Source organism: Pinus tabuliformis, chromosome 7 (genome assembly GCF_031772625.1).
Source record: "Pinus tabuliformis cultivar Carrire ecotype Pingquan chromosome 7, CPIR1, whole genome shotgun sequence".
Taxonomy (NCBI): Eukaryota; Viridiplantae; Streptophyta; class Pinopsida; order Pinales; family Pinaceae; genus Pinus; species Pinus tabuliformis.
The window spans coordinates 138,507,387-138,514,177 of record NC_142293.1 but is presented as its reverse complement, the minus strand read 5'-3'; the positions used below and the strand labels follow the sequence as shown (position 1 = coordinate 138,514,177).

At 37.6% G+C, this 6,791-nt stretch overlaps 1 pseudogene; it reads left to right on the top strand.

Moving 5' to 3' along the window:
* Positions 1-200: 200 nt before the first annotated feature.
* Positions 201-1,167, top strand: LOC149246136 (putative sugar phosphate/phosphate translocator At1g12500 pseudogene; annotated as a pseudogene).
* The last annotated feature ends 5,624 nt before the right edge of the window (positions 1,168-6,791 follow it).

Here is a 6,791-nt window from a genome sequence, read left to right as displayed (position 1 = left end):
GTTCAACTGAAGTATGCACCCTCTGCTTCCTCAAAATGATTAACCTATCATCCTTCGCTAATTGTTTTGGATTGTTCAAAATTCTCCAGCATACCAAGATTGTGCAGAGGCGCAGAGACATCTACATCTGTTTTGGATCCATCTGAGTCCTACGCAGTATAGACAAGTACCCAGATGATGCTCAGGTCTGGAAACCAATTGTGTCTTTCGAATATTGATCAGATCTGATTTTTCAAGCCCTCTTCAGCTATGGCCGAAACACAAACATGGACAAGGCGGGGCAGTAATCCAAAGCTTGAACAAGAAGTTATTGACATACCTCCAACTCCAACAGGAGAAGGAAAATATGGTGCATTTCCTGTGTCCCAGACTATTACAACAGCTCTCATTATTGCAGCTTGGTACTCTTCCAATATTGGTGTGCTATTGCTTAACAAATGCCTACTTAGTTTTTTGGATGCAGATACCCAATATTCCTCACAATGTTGCACATGTGTGCCTGTTCATTTTATGGTTTTCTGGCAATTTCATGGTTAGAGATTGTACCAATGCAGTTCATCGTCTCCAGGAGACAGTTTCTTGAGATATTGGCACTGAGCTTCATTTTCTCCTTCTCGGTTGTTTGTGGCAATATTTCTCTACGCTATTTGCCAGTCTCCTTCAATCAAGCTATTGGGGCAACAACTCCCTTCTTCACAGCAATATTTTGCATTTATAATAACATGTAAGAGGGAGTCTTATGTGGTTTATATGGCCTTGGTGCCTGTGGTATTTGGCATTTTTATTGCAAGCAACAGTGAGCCATCATTCCACCTTTTTGGCTTTTTGGTTTGCCTAGGATCAACTGCTGCCAGAGCATTGAAATCAGTTGTTCAGGGGCTCCTGCTTACCTCTGAGGCAGAGAAGCTTCACTCTATGAATTTGCTCATGTACATGGCACCAATTGTTGCGCTGTTATTGCTTCCTGTTACTCTTTTTGTGGAGGGTAATGTATTAGCTATTGCTATTGAAAAAGCCAGAGAAAACACCTTTATCATATTCTTGTTGCTTGGAAACATGACCATGGCTTATCTTGTGAATTTAACCAACTTCCTTGTTACAAAACATACGAGTGCCCTCACGTTGCAGGTTTTAGGAAATGCCAAGGCCACCATTTCTTCCATATGATTGCATATACTTGCACACTCATAACAAGGGTGAGAATTCACTAGGAAAAGCAGCAGGCAGTGGGAAGAAGAAAAGAAGCATGGTTTCATGACAGAGAAGAGGACATCTATGAAGCAGCTTGAAACAAAACTTGGGAATTCTCATTTTTGGCCTGTTTTGAAGCAATGTCAGATTGAAGGGAAATGCTAATTCATAGCAGTGCTTTTAGGCAGCAGCACAGTTAAAGGAGAAGGCACCCCCAGCCAAGCAAGCAAAGTCAGAGAAAATTGGTTCTACAGGAAGTTAGCAGACTGTTTCTACAGGAAGCCAGCGAACTGTTTCTACAGGAAGTTTGAAAAGAGGGAAGCCAAAGGAGGAATCGGCCGAGATGTTAGCCAAAGAAGCCACCAGGGCCATCAAAGATGAGGAGAGAGATTGGTTGCTTAGAGGATGAGCAACACTTTCAGTAGGGGGGTGATGATGAGCCCCAAAAATGAACAATTATTTGGGCTCATTCAACCTCCTAATTTGACTTAATCCACCATTTTCATTAGTTTATTGCATGTTTTTGATTATATTTATGTTAATAGAGTGAATTTGGTTAGTCATTATGCCAACAAGTCTAATGGGTGCTTTGTGTAGCCTTTTTGGTCAACTTGGAGACAAAATTGAAGGTCTTAATGAGCACTTGGCAGCCAAATTCGTGGGAGAACAAGCTAGAGGATTTGTAGGAAGGTGTCCCCTTCATTTATGGGCCCTTACCTCGAATTCTCCACCATCAGCTCGGAGTTCAAGGGCCACCGAATCAATCAGCACAAGGGCAGCCAAGAAAGTCAAGTAGGACTGTTGTTAACTCCAAGTTTTGGGCAGCCGAGTTCCTAAAGTTTAGGAGGACTGTTGGGTCCTCAATTTGTATAAATAAGAAGGCTTAGGGCCTCATTTTGGTTAGCCAGTGGATGTTAGCTAGTTAGTCAGTAGATAGTAGCTAGGAGTTAGTCATTTCGTAGCCTTGTTGTAGTCATTTTGTAATTCGATTTGTATGCAATAGATTAGCTTTGCTTTCAGCTCATTCTCAAGCTCTCCTTGTGGACAGTTTTGATGTAACTCTTCATTCTTGATTAATAAAGATGAATTCAGCTTTGCACCAGCTCTAAATCTCTCTTGGGAGGCTATAGCTCTTGGGGTTGGGCCCATCTCAAGCGCCCAGTACCTCCCTTGTTTATCTTTATGTGTGTTTGCTGCATTCTTAAAATAAAATCTGATCTTTAGATCTTGCTTTGTTATTTTGGTTGTTTTTGTTGGTTAAAGTAGCTTTTTATGTTTGGGAATCGATTGGTAGGAGTTTGTCATGCATTTAGATCTTTCGGAATGTTCTTGCTCACGTGATGTACATGGTTCTCTTTCCAAACGAGGCTGCTGTTTATTCATTTCATTGACAGTTAGATTAAGTTAGCTAGGACTTAGTTTGTTTGCAAGAATTCATTGATTCGGTTGAATGTGCATTGTGCAGGGCATCTCTATCACTCACTCACATGGTCAAGCTTCATCAGAGCCATCTGATTCATCCCATATCTAGGCTTCTCGCTTCACACCCATCCTCTTGCCCACGTAACCCTACCTTCTTCTCCATTGTTGTCTCAACTACCTTAAAGCCAAATCAGCCTTCCACATATCATCTCACCACTCCATCCATCAGTTCCTGGGTCACTTCAGACCCCCATCCTACCTCCATAACCATCCATGCATCTTCCATCAATCACCCATCCTCAAAAATCCCATTTCGAAACATCCTGTAGAAGAATTACAGAACATCCTGTAGAAACCCCTGCAGACTTCCTGTAGAAGTCCATAACCTCGGTTGCATAGCATCCAGACTTTGTGAAACTCTCGGAAAGAATGTTAGGGATTCCTTAGACCCTCTCTGTACCATCCGAACCTTTTCCAAGCATTCCTCCTCCTTGATCCATCCCTGCACAGTGAAAAGCCAGTTAAAAGCACATGCATGATAATTCTAATAACTTAATCAAAAATACAAAAAGACGTTTTCTTCAGATAGTGATTTAGACACATGCATTTTACCTTCATAGAAGTAATGGAATCTCTTTCAGTAGTTTGCATGCTCTCCTTTGTGTCAGTAGGACTAGCTGGTAGAATTAGGGTTTGCTAGGGTTTACGTTTCTTTTTGGCTTTCAGTTTCTTTTTGCAATTAGATTAGCTTCCTTCGAGTTAGCTTTCATCCATCAATTAAAAAGCTTCTTCTAAGAGCTCATAGAAGTTGGCTTAAGATCCTAGTGGACTTGTGCCAGCTGACCAAGTGACAGCTGCAGCAAGAGCTAGTACTTGTGCATACAGCACCGTCGCTTCCAAGTTTGTTACGAACTACCGGGTTGATAAAATTAAAGAAGGGAGTTCCAGGAGTTGTAGCATTATTGCTACAATACTGGAGCCCACCAATCTTCTCTCAAAGAAAATTGTCATAGTCGATAAGAGCAAGACCCATCAGCAAGAAGTCAATGAAGACCTTCTCAAACTAGCACGAGAAAATGAGAAAATAATTGATGTGATAACGAACAACTCTAACAACTAGGGATGGCCGGCTGAAAAATAGGTGAAGAGACACTGTAGAGAGGCCGACTGAGGTTTAATTCCCTTGAACAAAAGAATGACTCAAATGTGACTACATGGTAGCATATGATAACTTTGTTTAAGTTTGCCATGCATGAGGTATAAGCAAACTCTCCAGATGATTGGAAGAGATAAGAAATTGGAGTACTGACTCAATAACAAGGTTAAGGATCTCCTAAGTCAAACTAAAGCACATCCGATGGAGGAAAGACTTATTTTTGAGTGCTTTGTTCAAGGGTGTCACAACTGACTCTAGCTACCATCAATTATGGAAATAATGTCCCATTCCCACTCTTTTTGGGATATATAATTTTTTTCTCTTTTTCATATTCATGAAGCCTGAAAAAGAATAAAACAATGCTATAGTACAATGGAAAGAACGAATGTCCAAATATAGATGCACTAGTTTCTGGGAGGGGAAGATTCCTATGCTCAATGCAAGGTGACGAAACTGGTCAATGACACTTAAAGGAATGTTCTTTCCACGGGTAAAATTGTGTCAAGTTGCAGAGGCTAAGTGATCACAATGTTGATTTTTTAGAAGACATAGTCAAAAGGTGGCTTAAACACAAGTCCAAGTGAAGTCGGCTCAAGGCCAAAAGGCACAAATGGTCAAGATGCAATTCAATAGTACAACTCAACACAAAGGAGCCTCTAGAGTATAAAGCTAGAAAAATAGCGAAGAAGAAAGAGAATGAGTCTTCATCGCATAGGTCATGGTAGACTAAAGAGGACTCCAGAGCCTACTCAATATAGTAGCATGTGCAACATATGCTAGCGAGGATCTAACTAAGATGCCATGTAAAGGTTGGCTCCAGGGAAAATTTTAAGAACCCCCCCTAAATTTATATATATAATAAATGGGCGAATCTCCATGGTATATAGGAAAAATGGAAGGCGATTTTATCAATAATATAATATGTATATATAATTTTTTGGCGAATCTCTCACCAGGCATGGCGAATATTTTACTCAGTTATAAAATCTTGTAAGATCTTGGTATTACCATGGATCAATACCATGGGTTATCATAAACCTGGAGCTTAAAAATTATTATTAATAATTTATAAAAAATAATAAAATTAATAGTTGATTTTTATTTTATTTTTTATTTTAACCAAGCTAAAATGTTTAACATACATTAAATTACAACATCCATTTTTACTCTTGATCCACTCCGAGAGGGATCAAATATTTTTTCACTTTACGCTAGTTTGCATATCACGATATTTGATACCTCTCGGGGGTTAGTAGATCAAGAGTAAAGATGGATCTATCCTGGTTTAATTCCCCCATTTAAATAGGCTACATTCCAGGTGAATACCATGGGTCAATACCATGTGCTATTTTTATTTTTATTAATACTAATATTACGGTTAATAATGTTTTTTTGCATGGTATTAATAACAATCTAGTCCATGGTATTTGTCCCATAGTATTTTGCCCATAGATTTCACCTAAATATAACGCATTTTTTGAGTGTTCAAAAATATAAGGTGACTTATGGAGTAAATATAAAAAAATGTTTTATTTGTTTACCATACCTCTCGTTTATTTATATTTTTATTAATTTACCATACCTCTTTTACAAATATGGTATTTGGCCCATATGATTCACTTAAATAAAACCTCTTTCTTGAGCCTTCATAAATAGAATGAGGGTTATGGACTAAATATAAAAAGAGCTTTTATTTATTTACCATACGTCTAGTTTATTTATATTTTTATTTATTTACCATACATTTTGAGTAGGTATAAAAAGACGTTTTATTTATTTACCATACCTCCACTTTACTTATATTTTTATTTGTTTACACCCTTGCATGTATATAAGATGACTTATGGAGTAAATATAAAAAATGTTTTATTTATTTACCATATCTCTCTTTTATTTATATTTTTATTAATTTACTATACCTCTTTTATAAATATGGTATTTGGCCCATAGGATTCACTTAAATAAAACCTATTCTTGAAAATGGGTGAATGGATTCACTTAAATAAAATCTATTCTTGAAAATGGGCGAATGGAAGGTTTTAACTCTTAATTTCAAGGGCTAAATTTACCTTTTTTACCCTCTCCCTTAAAATAAGGTGGGCTATTTGAGGTGATTTGTAAAAATGTACTATGATACAAAATATTCGCCCACTAAAAATTTAAAACCCCTTAATTTCGCCAAAGGGCGAACATTCGCCCCTAAAATTTTCTATGGTTGGCTCTACCATCATATCATGATTTTATAAGTCGGTGACTAAAAATGGTTTGTGAATCAAGACATGATGGGCCCAACCTATGGCAAAACATATCGCAGTATGGAGGCTAGTATGAAAAATGCAGCGGAAAGTGATATTCCCTAACTTGTATGCCAATAAGAAAGCGATACATGCCATGATGGGTCTGAAGTCATGGAACCGAAGTAATTTCTCAAAAAATCTCTAAAGTATCCTATAAAAACAACCCATCCTAACACTCCAAGCCAAAAGGTCAAAATGTCCACAAAAGAAAAATAAAATTTAGAAAAAATAATTTTCATTTTTCAACCTATATAAGGAATTTTTGACTCACAATTTCTCATTTGTGTTTTGAGCAATTGGGTGAAGGAGTTGTGGAGAAGAAACCAAGCAAGCTTCCTCCATCAAATTCAACGTTCAAAGTGCTTCAAATCTTCCAGGTAACCTTCTAATTGAACTTTTGATAAGTTTTAATGCATTTTAGATGTTTTATCATAAATTTGACCGTAAGGAATTATTTTAAATTTTTTTCTCTGCATACACCCGGCTTTGATACATGTGATCCACGTACAGGAAAGCCCTATACGCGACTGTGTTAATAACTAACCCGCGTGTGCATGAATTCAAAATTAAAAACATGGTTTTAATGATTCAAAACATCATGTTTTGCAGGATGATGATTACTTGTCGTGAAAGAGAGCATAGTGCAATTGATAATCAAGTAATGGAGGATCAAAATGCATTAGATGCCTTACGAGGATGCAACTTGTTAAAATTATTCAAAATGC